The sequence below is a fragment of the Lipotes vexillifer genome, unplaced genomic scaffold (assembly GCF_000442215.2).
Source record: "Lipotes vexillifer unplaced genomic scaffold, Lipotes_vexillifer_v1.1 scaffold693, whole genome shotgun sequence".
Taxonomy (NCBI): Eukaryota; Metazoa; Chordata; class Mammalia; order Artiodactyla; family Lipotidae; genus Lipotes; species Lipotes vexillifer.
This window is the reverse complement of record NW_006783500.1, coordinates 1,847,891-1,859,686: the sequence shown is the minus strand read 5'-3', so window position 1 is coordinate 1,859,686 and position 11,796 is coordinate 1,847,891. Positions and strand designations below refer to the sequence as shown.

Below are 11,796 nucleotides of genomic sequence, written 5' to 3'. Positions count from 1 at the left end.
CAGCAGGAAAAATTGAAAAAGCAAGAATCCAGCAACAATTGGCCAAAATACATAATGATGTAAAGAGACTTCACTATCAGTTAAAACAAGTGACACTTAGACCTGATTTTGCTGAAAGCTCAGAGAAATAATAGAAAAAATGGAAAATGCAATAAGCACTTTTAGATAAGAGGAGAGACTGATATATGAAGAGCTTACTAAAGAAAACAACTGAGTTGACTGCCATATCCAGAAAAACTGACAATGTGGACTTTGGGTCACTCAGAAATGCAGAGAGCTTTCAGAACAATGTCAAGTAAGGTTCATGTAGACAAAGTACCATCACATACTCTTCTAGCAGAAATGGTAGATTTTGAAAAATTCTTTCAGCAAACAGGAGGGCAACAAGGGCGCTGGATGACTTTCATCATCAGACCTTTGTAAAAGTGAGAAACAAACATAAAGAGAAGACAATATTTATAGGAGAAATTCTAGAACCTTATCCTGAAAGAACACAGCATTAAGTGCAACAACATGAGAAATTATACAAAACTTTCTGACTGTAGAAAAAAGAAACAATCTATTCAGAATTAGAACGCTAAAAGCAGCAAAAAAAAAAAGAGGAAAGGGTCAAGTTAAAGACAGAGAATATAACTGTGCTTTTTCACAATAAATAAGAAGATGATGAAAGGAAAAACAGGAACAAAGAAGAATCATAAATTGTCAGTTGAAGCTTGGGAATAATAGAAAAGTATCTAAATGTCAATGAGATATGTTTCTCAACATATTTAAAAGAAGTTAAAAGAAGAAAAGGAAGAGCAAAAGTAGCAGAAGAGCACCAATGCCAGTTTAGACTAAGATTACTATTATTACGTTACACTGAGAAGAAGAATTAAAAAGAGGAAGAACTTGTGAGGCTTGAAAAAGAAATAAGTGAAAAGTTAGACAAGGCAGAAAAAGGAAAACTGTTGCTGATGCAATTTTCAGGTTTCAAGAAAGAGATTTACATAAACTTGAACTGAAAATTCTAGATAGGCAAAGGAAAATGTAAAGGTAGAACAAAAAAGACTGGAAAAATTACAAGAAAAGCAAGAAAAGAGTTAAAAAATGTTAGTAGATCCCTCTAGGCTTTACAAAACTTACCAAAGGTTGGAAAGAATGGCCCAAAGATGTAGGATCATCAAGTTCTGGGCCACTGCTTCATATTCCACGTGGGGCTATTCCAATATGCAAAGAGACTAGAGAAGAATATGAGATAATGAACTTGGTATACAGTTGATACTATTAATATTCAGTTATTCTGGGAAACACAGTGACAACTATGTTCTTTAAATATCACTAGCTTAATCGATTGATTATTCATTACAATTGCATGTGAATTGGGAGATATTACATTCCACACTGACACTGCCGTTATTATTTCCTGTTTATACTAAGAGGGCAGTTGGTTTACAGGTTGGCCTATTACTGATGTCAAAGCTATTTAAATAAGTTTATGTTAGAAACATTATTTCACTCAATGCACAAAACATTTAGAAGATTTTTTTATGGCATATCAAAATTAATTGGGACAATGTTACAGTGACGTTTTTTAAACCCCTGATTCACAACTTTTAGAACCCGGATGTCAGTTAGCTTGAGTCATAGGAATGTAAAGTTCTCCTTTTAGAGTTGTAAAATAAGTTAACACTTTTTCTAAGTTTAACAAACTGGTAGCTTGGCAATTAGTGAACTTTTGTATAACAAGCATTATCTATTTGTTTGAAGAGAAAAAAAAAGAAAAAGAAAGAAAATGAAAAAGAAAAAAAACCAAGACAGAAAGTTCCCCAAGTCCACAAAGTCATAACAGAGCTGAGATTCAAACCCAGTGTGTCTGGTTCTAGAGTCCATCCTCTTAACTACTATGCAGATTGCTCCCCACAGCAGAAAACTTTAAAGATCTAACGAATATTCTCACGGATCTTGAGAAAGTATTACTGCCTTAAAACAAGAAAAGGATGCTCTGAGAAAAGTGTAAACAGAGACCTGGAAAGCGCTCTTAGCTGTTAAAAATTTGAATGAGAAAAACAAAACAATAAAAGGACCAGACCACAATATCCTAGTTACCAAAATAGTAGTTGCATGGAAACTGGCTTATGCACCACCCCCAGGGCGACTGGCGCTGTCCCATGGTCATGGAATCAGGTTGCTGCTGCTGCTACTACAAAGGGGCCCGCTGTCACCCAGGCCCCTCAGGTCCCCCACGGGCACAGCTGGTTGCACCGTGCCTCTGACCCCAGGGATTCCTTGTAGTTGCCAAGGAACTCCTCGGCACCAATAAATACGGGACCTGCCATGGTGGAGCTACCCCATGGGACCATCCTTGACCAAGAGGAGCTGCGACTGGGCAATACACACCCCCTCCAGAGGGATCCGGCGGAGATGCACAGCTTCACGCTTCTGCGGTGCAGATGCTCCTTAGGTCCCAGCCGTCAGCTTTGCGAGTATCTGCGGCCTTCTCAGTCATGCTCCTCCAACTTGCTCGCCACACGCCGTCTTCTTTCCCTGCTTCTCTGGCAAAACACTCCCCAGCAGTAAGCTTTTAGCCAGGTGCCGTGTCCTGGGAAATCCAGTCCAAGACAGGAGACTTCAGAGTACACCGGTGTCAGCCCTGTGGCGGCAGCACGACCGCTCTCCCCGAGAGAAGCCAGATCTCGCGGGATCGTGGGAGTTCTCGTGGGATGGCAGGAGTTCTCGCGGGATCGCGGGGCCAGGTGGCGCCCAGGATGAGAAGTGCCCGTGCTCCCGGTTACAACGCCTCTGTCAGGAGCGTGGTCACACCACCCATCAGGCATACCGCAGTGTTTCCAGAGCGGCGCCTCTTGGGAGGAGGATCAGACTGGTGTGGGAGAATGGCTCTGGCCCACCAGACCAGCGCCGGGAGTGAACTGAGCCATCTGCAGCCCCAGGAGCCTTCCAGGACCTGCTGGAAAATGAACGAAGAAGACGGTTCTTTAGACATATCAGCATGAAACTTCGAAGCACCAGATAAAGAAAGATTATAAGAGCTTCATTTGGGAAAAATTCATTTAGAAAGGAGCGAGAATCGGTCTGACATCCGCAGCCCCGGAGGCTAGAAGGCAGAGGAGGGATGCCTTCAAAGATGACACTCAGCCACACTCCCGGGCAAGGGCGAAAGCAGAGCAAACCAAACCAGACATTCCGACACGGAGAGAATCAAATCATTTGCCCCATACATACCTTTTTGAAAGAAGTTACCTGAGAATGTACACTTCAGGAAAACAAAGGCATGACCAAGAAAAAGGAAGAAAGACTCGGGAGACTGATTTCACTGAAGGACAAGAAATGGAAGTTCTGGGATAACAGGTATGCAGGAGACTAAAGACAAAGCCGGCCAGATCTGAGCAGGAGAGTGGAGGTCTGGGGACAAAGGCAATGCGTGGACTAATGGGAGGTCGAGTCTGAAAATGTGAAGGAGACGATCAAGGCAAGTGATGCAAGGAATCAAGAAAGCAATTCAAAATTTTAGGCAAAGATATATAGGAAAGTCATTATTTAAAATGAAGGAAATTAGAATGTTGCATGATTTTTTCAATTGAGGTAAACTTGGTAGGTAATATTATACAAATTTCAGGTGTACAACATTAATTCGACATCAGTATACACTACAAAGTGATCACCCCCAGAGGTCTAGTCACCTAATGTTGCATAATTTTAAGTAATTGGGGTCAGTAATCCATCTGACCTTGGTGCTTGGGATTGTCCAGCAGTGGCATAGGGGTCATGAAATTGGAGAAGGAAGTAAAATTCCAGCCCACTATTTGGCTCAACTGTGAACAATATTTACAGACTAATGGTAATATAATGTTTGTTTTTCAGTCTCCGTCTTTTAGCATGAAGCTATAAATGAAGCAAGAGATTTGGTTATGGTGGAAAGGTTAAAACGTGTTGTCCAGTGTAGTTGGTGCAAGATGGGAGGTGGAAGGGGAGGGGAAGGGAAGACAGGATCATTCATCTTCTGATCTTACAGAATGGGAAGTTAAGAAATACCGTTGAAGTTTGATGGAAAAAATTTAGAGATTTAATTCTTATTACTTAAAGCTACAAGGATAACCGATAGAAAAAAGTGATTAAACATGGTGGATACAAAAGTGGAGAGGAGAAAGAAATGAGGGTGCAGTGAGCCTTATTTTCGCCTTTCACATTGGGAAATTGTCTAAATGTGATAAATCATGGCTTAGGAATAAAATGATACTACTTAGAGTGATGGAGATAACCAACGTAAATAAAGAGGGTGCTTCTGATCTGTGGGGCTCTGGGTGAGAGTCATGAAAGAGAGCAGAGAATTTTCATAAACTTTCAGAACTGTTTGATTTCCTGTGCATGTCTCAGTGTTAGAAAAAATAAATACAAAAGTATTTCAAAAGCTATCAGCATACATATGGCAAATTAAATCACAAGAATTCATTAAGTTACTTTGAGATAAAGTGCAGTGAAAAGTGAAGAGAGATACCAGGATAGGATCCCAAGGCAAATCAAAAGTTAAAAGGAAGGTGCAAAAAGGGGCACAGGAGGGCAAAAGAGGAAGGCGTTTGTTACCAGGAAGCCGTAGGGCCAGCATGAGAGCAGCTGTATCCGATGCTGCAGAGGTCAAGCAAGCCCGGTGGGGATGGATGCTCCCACTGGGTCTGGTGACACAGAGGTTGATGGGGGCTGGAGCCAGAGAGCAGTGTGTGGAGGTGAGGCACAGTGGCAGCAGGCTTGGGGGATGCCAAAGCTGGGGGTGAAGGAGAGGAAAGTAGGTGGGTAGCAACCCAACAGTGACACCAGATCAAAGGTCCCTTTTGTAGTGCTCAGGTATAGAGCGAGGAGGACGTGTTTGTGTACAAAGACTGTTGGGAAGGTGGCCGTGACGAGGGAGCAGTTGAAGAGGAAGGATGTGGAAAGGAAGACTCCAGAGAGCAGGGAGCGATTCTGCAGAAGAGGGCACTTCCCCCGACACAGCAGGAGGAAGGCGGGGGCAGGTGATGTACTTACCGTTGGATGGTTGGATGCCTTGGGGCAGGAATTTGGGGAAGTGCCTGACTGACAGCTTCTCATTCCTGTGAATGAAGGAAGAGGCCTGCCCCTGTCTGTGGAAAGAGAAGAAGCAAGCGCCCTGGCACTCGCTTTGTTTCTGTTGCGTGACTTTTTTTTTCAGCGCTCAGCAGTCCAGGCAGAGGCCAGGCAGGTGGAGGGCTGGCTTCATCCAAGATGGGTTTTTTAATTTTTATTTTTTTATTTTATATTGGAGTATAATTGATTAACAATGTTGTGTTAGTTTCAGGTGTACAGCAAAGTGATTCAGTTATACATATAGATGTATCTATTCTTTTTCAAATTCTTTTCCCCAAGATGGGGTTTTTCCAGGTGGTGCACAAGGTGAATAGGTATTTTCTGGGAGCACAAAGGGTGGAAGGCAGAGGCAGGCCAATTAGTAGAAACCTAATTCGTCAAAAGCTCCTTCTGTAAATAGTGAAAAGAATTTCAATTATATAATGAACTAAACCTATTATTTTTCTTAATGCAAAGCAAGAGGCAAGAGGGCTGTAAACTGCATTTTGAATAACCCTTCAGGATTCATTAATCTAACTCGGGGCTAGAGGAAAGCCCCGAATGCCCCCTTCTAAAGCTGGGGGAATTGAGGATTCCAGAGTGTAGGGATTCTCTCCTATTTAAACTCAGTCTTAGCAGGCAGTGGAGAAGCATTCTAGGGAAGTAGGTCCAGACAACAAAGAGATGGGCCCACTGGGTGAAGAAGCCTCATGCGTAGATGCCAGTTCGGGCAGAGAAACATTGGCCTGCACACTGCTGTGGAACTGCTCCACTGTGATGGGAAAGATGCATGAGAACGTGGATTGTTCTGGAAAAGGGCTTGAGATAACTGGAAGCGGCCAACTGGGCACAGTGCTTTCCTGGCCTCAGCTCCGCTCAGCTTTTCTAGGAGGGCGTTTGGCAGCTCAGGTCCCTTCCACAGGCATCTGGGGGACTTAGAGGATGGTGCTGACTCAGGAGGAGAGGTGATGCTGAACTTCGGTCCAAAGTCACCATCCGTTTGCAGTGGCTCCCAGAGCTGCTGTTGACTCAGGTCCTCTAAGAAGGTCTGGAGTCAGGGTTCTCAGGCAGGAAAACCAAGGGCTCCCCATGCTGGGGTGTGCTGGGAGATGCAGGGCACTTCTGTGGAGACAGGGGTGAGCAGTGGTGGGTGCCGCTGCCGTGCACCACAAATGGACCTGACCCAAGTCTACGATTGGAGACGAATTCCAGGGTCTTCTCTGTTTGCTGCCGTTGCTGGCAGGCTCGGAGCGGCATCCAGCAACACTGCACCGACCCGTGCACTAGTACACGTGCTTTCTGTACTGGAAGTGCGGCTGAGAGGAGGAGGAGAGTTTGGGGGCTTCTAAGTGACCCCGGATGACGGAACTGCCAGAGGACTGTGTGACAGTGTCAGCACGGTGCTTGACGGGTGCTGTGATGGCTGCTTGGTCGTGGACTGTAGCATCGCTCCTTTCCCTCTCAAGGACATACAGAGATATACGTTCCCTTGTTTGCTCCTTCGTTCATTTATTCATCTCAACATTTGTTTAGGATTTTTTTCCATGCACTGTGCTGGAAACCAGAGATGGAAACCCTAATAAAGACAAGATCCTTATTCAGGAAGGCTCAGGGTTTGATTCCTTTCTCCTGGACCTCTACAGTACTTTACCTGGGTCTCCTTTGAAATGTTTATCTCCTTTCACTTTGAACTATAGTTATCAACTTAAATGTCATCCCTTCTCCTGGGCTTTTGGCCAGAATTTGCAAAATGGCTATGGTGGGTCCATTTGACCTGCAGATAGGCTTTTTTCTTTTTTACCTCACATACAACGTAAAAACAAAACCACTTGAGATCACTTACCCCATGTGAAATTTAGAAGACTCCACAAAAATTTGGGGTTTCTGACTTAAAATATCAGAAGTTTTGCAGTGCTGGGTGCAGTTTCCCACGTCTGGAGCTGACTGATGGCTGTGATTTCATCAGAGCTTGTGCTTTCCAGGACACCTCATCCCCACCTCATGGCTCTGCCCACCAATGATACCTTTTTGCCTCTGGAAGTCTAGAGACTAGTAGGAAAATGTGACTGAAGCTTAAGTGTGAGTCCATAGGCACTTGGATGGCTTTGAAAGGTGGCTGGGAGAAAACAAGAAGGGAAGAACACAGGAAACAAAGTGCACAGGAAGACTTTTCAAGATTCAGTGACTACTCCAGTATGGCTTGATAGGAATAGGAGTTGTGACCCTAAGTGGCTGGGCAGTGGTGATGTTTATAGCGGGCGTGGCTGGTGGCCAGTGAAGTGTCCTACATCAGATAATATCAATACATCCGTGCCCAGTTGCTCTGAGAGCTGGCTATAACTACTCGCAGTTGCCTTCTTATCCAGAAGATTGCCATCTGCTAAAAGAAAGGGAGTATGAACGTTGAGAGGGGGCATGCTGTGCTCACGGGGAGACAGCAGCTCATGGTCAGTGATAACTGACGTACACATCCAAAACTCAGTCCTTGTGGCCTCAGGGTGGGATCAACTCACTGGTACAATTAATGCTCCCGACCTCCCCACAGATCAGGCCGCAGCTGGGCTCCACCTGGTACCACAGCCTTATCGAATAGCTCCTTCATCCGCGGTATCTCGCTTACTCCTTTTATCCAAAGATGCTGTCTCAGTAAATCATGAACCACAGTCTCAGCAAATCATGTACTTTTTGGGAACCCAGCCTTAGATAGTGTTTATAACAGAGTGATGTAGGTTAAAACTGGGAAATGGCTCATGATGGGGGGGGGGATCCTCCCCTAGGGGTCCTCCCCTAGGGATTCTTTCACGGTCATGGTTTTATCTCTCACTGGGCACCACGGGGCCAGCACACACAAAGTGAGCAGCACATTTAATTTTGTTTGTCAAATGAATTTGATCTGGAGCCTGTTGAGTGGGAGGAGACTGCAGGACGTCCAGGGTAAGATACGGAACCTGGCACTGCAAAGTCGTTGTGGCTGCATATTTAGGTCTTTCACAGGGATGGGAACAATTCAAGAAAGAGGCGGTAATCAGTGTCAAGGGTGAATCAAGTCTTCATTCTTTTCAATGTAAAGGACCTGGCATTTGTCTTTACCTCAATTAGCTACATAACTCCAATTAGTCCAGATCAGTGATTTTACAATCCCTTAGTAATGTTTAGGCAAAATTCCAGTTAGTGAGTTTTGTTCATTGCTAGTAAGTAGGTCTAGTGGAAAGGATTAACATTTGATTGGGGAAGAAGTTAGTGGATTCTGTTTATGTCTTCTGTATTCTATTGCCAAACAATTGAGTGAGCCACCTGATCTTCTTTTAGAACAAGGGAGTGTGCAAAATAAAATAATAAAATACACTTACAAAGAGATTTATGCCTATCTCTCTTCATGACATTGATTATATTTTTTAAAAAATAGAAACAACCAAAGCAGACAAAAGCATTCAGATGTCCCAAAAGGCCACACTATTTACCTTTCCAAATACACTTCTCCAGTATCCCAAGGAAACTGGCTTCAAATGCTTTAAATCTTGGTTGTCTAATTTCATTCCATAAACCATAATTATAGCTCTTTATAACATGCTAAATAATTCCTCCCCTACAGGATGTTTATACTTTTCAAATATTTATAGACTGTCATAATTCCTTAGTCATCTTTATGCAAAAGTTGCACATATTTTGTTCCTATAATATTTTTCATAAATCAAGTTCCTCAGTACTAAGCTGCTTTTCTTAGTTCCCCATTCAACTTGTCTCCATCTTCTTGCTAAAGTGCTAATCAAAGGTAAATGAGATATTTTGGGCACAGTTTATCCTAAGGGTTGTTTGAGGGGGTTTAGAATTTCCTCACCTAGATTAGAGTTCCTCATTTACATCCTTATTTATATATAGCTCAGAAGAGTGCTGACTTTATCAGTGTTTCTACCATTTCCCTTTGAAAGCTCATAACTAATTTCCCATGTAATGGCATTCTAAGTCTCTGTGCCATTACCGTTTCTTACCTGATCGTGGAACATGCAGGAATTCAATCAGTTCGGAATACATTTCTGTAATTTGCTTCTTATTATGCAATACTGAATCACATTTCCAGCTTCTTTATATCGATAAACCATTATCATTTCTCAGTGTCCTTCGAAAACAGTAACATCTGGAAGCTTAAAAAATATTGTTTTCACTCTAGATTTTTCAAAGAGACATTAAATTCTTGCAACTGCATTTTTAGTCTTTCAGCATAATGATTTCTTTCCAACAACGTCAGTTGACCTGGTTGTGTCATTGTTATGGGACAGTCCTTTTGCTGATTATGTCTCGGGCATCCTACTGGTGGGATACCATACATATACTCTTCAGTGTAGCAGATGCATAAGAATAGCATTAAATGCTCAGTATTTTCTTCTTCAAGTAACATTATTCCTATATTTATATATTTCAAGTTTTAAAACTCTTTCACATTCCTTTTTAGTGTCTTTATTTTTTCTTTTCCTTTTCAGTTTAAAAGCCTTACGTAGCTTCCTAGTGCCATAAAGGATGGTACTGTGGGTCTGGCCTCTGAAGGTCCCACTCAGTCGGGCTCCCCCTCCCCCCTTCTGGCCCATGAACCCTGTGCTCCACTGCATGCAATGAATTGTCTGTGAAGCCTTTGGAAGGATCCCCACAGAATTCATTGCTCCCTCTTGCCAGTCCTTGTTGCCTTTATTCTTCCCTCTATGATAGTGATAGGTCTTGTTTCACTCAGAGCTTTCCTGTTGTTTGTACACATCGTTGTCTCCCACATATCATTATGTGAGTTGTATCCCTGCCCAGTGCTTCACAAAAGAAGGACTTAGTAGATATTGAATAGAGGCAACTCCAGCATTTCTACTTGCGCTTTGGGGCGATAGTCCAGTTGGAGAGAGTTGGGAGCTAGGAGCCCTGTTCTGAAGCTGCATTGGCAGGGTGAACACGTGGCATTTACTTGGATCGCTTATCTGGCGTGGCTCTGGGGGGGCTTGATAGAGATGGTGGGCGCGTGGCTATGGGCCTCTGTACACCCCTTGGTGTTGGAACAAGCTGGGAGAACGGAGAAGTGACAGCAAAAGTCACTCCGTGATTGATGGGGATTAGAATCCTGGGCTTCTGTCTCCACTCATGGTTTTGTTCCCATGATTCATTGTTCAGTTTTGCTCTGGAAGTTTCTCATAATGTTCACTTCCTGACTCATACTGACATAAGGCAGAACAGGTGACACTTCTCTACCCTCATGCCATCTGGTTGTGTGTGGCTGAGCCACACTGACTGCATTTTGTCAGCTCCATCTTAGCCCCCACCCGCACCCCCTCTGCATGACTGAGATTTAGCCTAACTCATGAGGGATCAAGCAACGCCAGATAAGTTCCCCATCAACCTTCACCTCTGCCCTCATCTGATATGAAAACTGGAAGAGTGCCTTTTGCTGACTCAGATGGTTAATAATCATGAGAACCCCCAGGAAGAGGAAAAGCCCCTCTTCCCGTTGGTGCAGACACAGGAACTTCTCCCAAGTAGACAGATTCTGATTTTAGCTTTGGTCCCTTTAAGTCCCCCTGTACCCCTTTTTGGAGGTGCAGGGACTGCAGCTGCATATGCCTCTGGGTCATCGTCCGCCCAATCCTGCCCCTATGTAGTTCTCCATGATAAACTCCATAATTGCACTTCATGGGGTTGCCTGCTTCATTTTCAGACTTAAAGTTCTTTCTCAGTTTGGGGGATATTATTCAAGATATTTGCTTCCCAACAGTTTGGAAGATAGAATCACCTTTTCCCATTCTGACCCCATATCAATCAGTGTTAGAACTCACTCTAGGTGTTTCAAATGGAGGGGATTTCACACAGGGTATCGGTGTCAACAGGGTTGGAAGGTCTGATGGAGCAGAGGCCGAAGGCAGAGGCTAGTGAAGAGTCAGTGACGACACAAGTCACTCCCGGCCCTGGCTGGGGGGACACAAGGGAGGGGGTGGTGCTGCCAGACCCAGCAGGATGCTCGCAGCGGACACAGCTGAAGGCCAGAAGCCACGCCACCGCAAAACCCATTGTCGCTGCTGCCGCAGCTGCGGCAGGCTGAGGAGGGCACAGCTGGCCTGCTGATTTGTGTTGCTGGACCTGTGGACCATGCCCGAGCTGCCGCTACCAGCCATCATCCACAAGGCCAGGGGAGCCCGAGGCCACTCACTGCTGTCAGAAACAGAATTAAAAGACGTTTCCTTTTCCTCCAGCTTTCCCAGTCTCCTTCTAGCACCTCTTTTTGGAAGAGCCCATCCAGAGAAGTCATCTGGCTGAGAAATCTGGGAAATTTAATTGTAAGTGTTTCAGCCCCAGAATACGAAAAGGTAGAAGGGAAGCTGAGAGCAAGATGGGCCAATGAGGGTCACACACCCCTATCCCCCCAAGTCTGTGGTATGATTGCAATTCTCTGCTTTCTCCACCCACGAAATAATGATGGCAGATTAAGTTTAAATATCAATGCAACTTAAACTTTATAACCTGGTGAAAGTAGTGTCAGCATATACAACATTTCTGGGTGTTTCTTTAGGTCATTGTTTTCTACAGTGTACTCTACAGAACACATCTTAAGAAAGGGTCTCTTGGTCAGACGAGTTTGGGAAACTGTACCTCATAACCCTCTCTTGGAATTGCACAGTTCATATTAGCACAGTAAAGTCTCCGAGAAATTCATTAGTCTCCAATAGAATTTGACATTTTTGACTTTGCAGTTGGTAT

General features: G+C 44.0%; 1 pseudogene; it reads left to right on the top strand.

The window, feature by feature from the left end:
- The window catches only part of LOC103087737 (coiled-coil domain-containing protein 112 pseudogene), a 3,162-nt pseudogene extending 257 nt beyond the window's left edge, over positions 1–2,905 (top strand).
- The last annotated feature ends 8,891 nt before the right edge of the window (positions 2,906–11,796 follow it).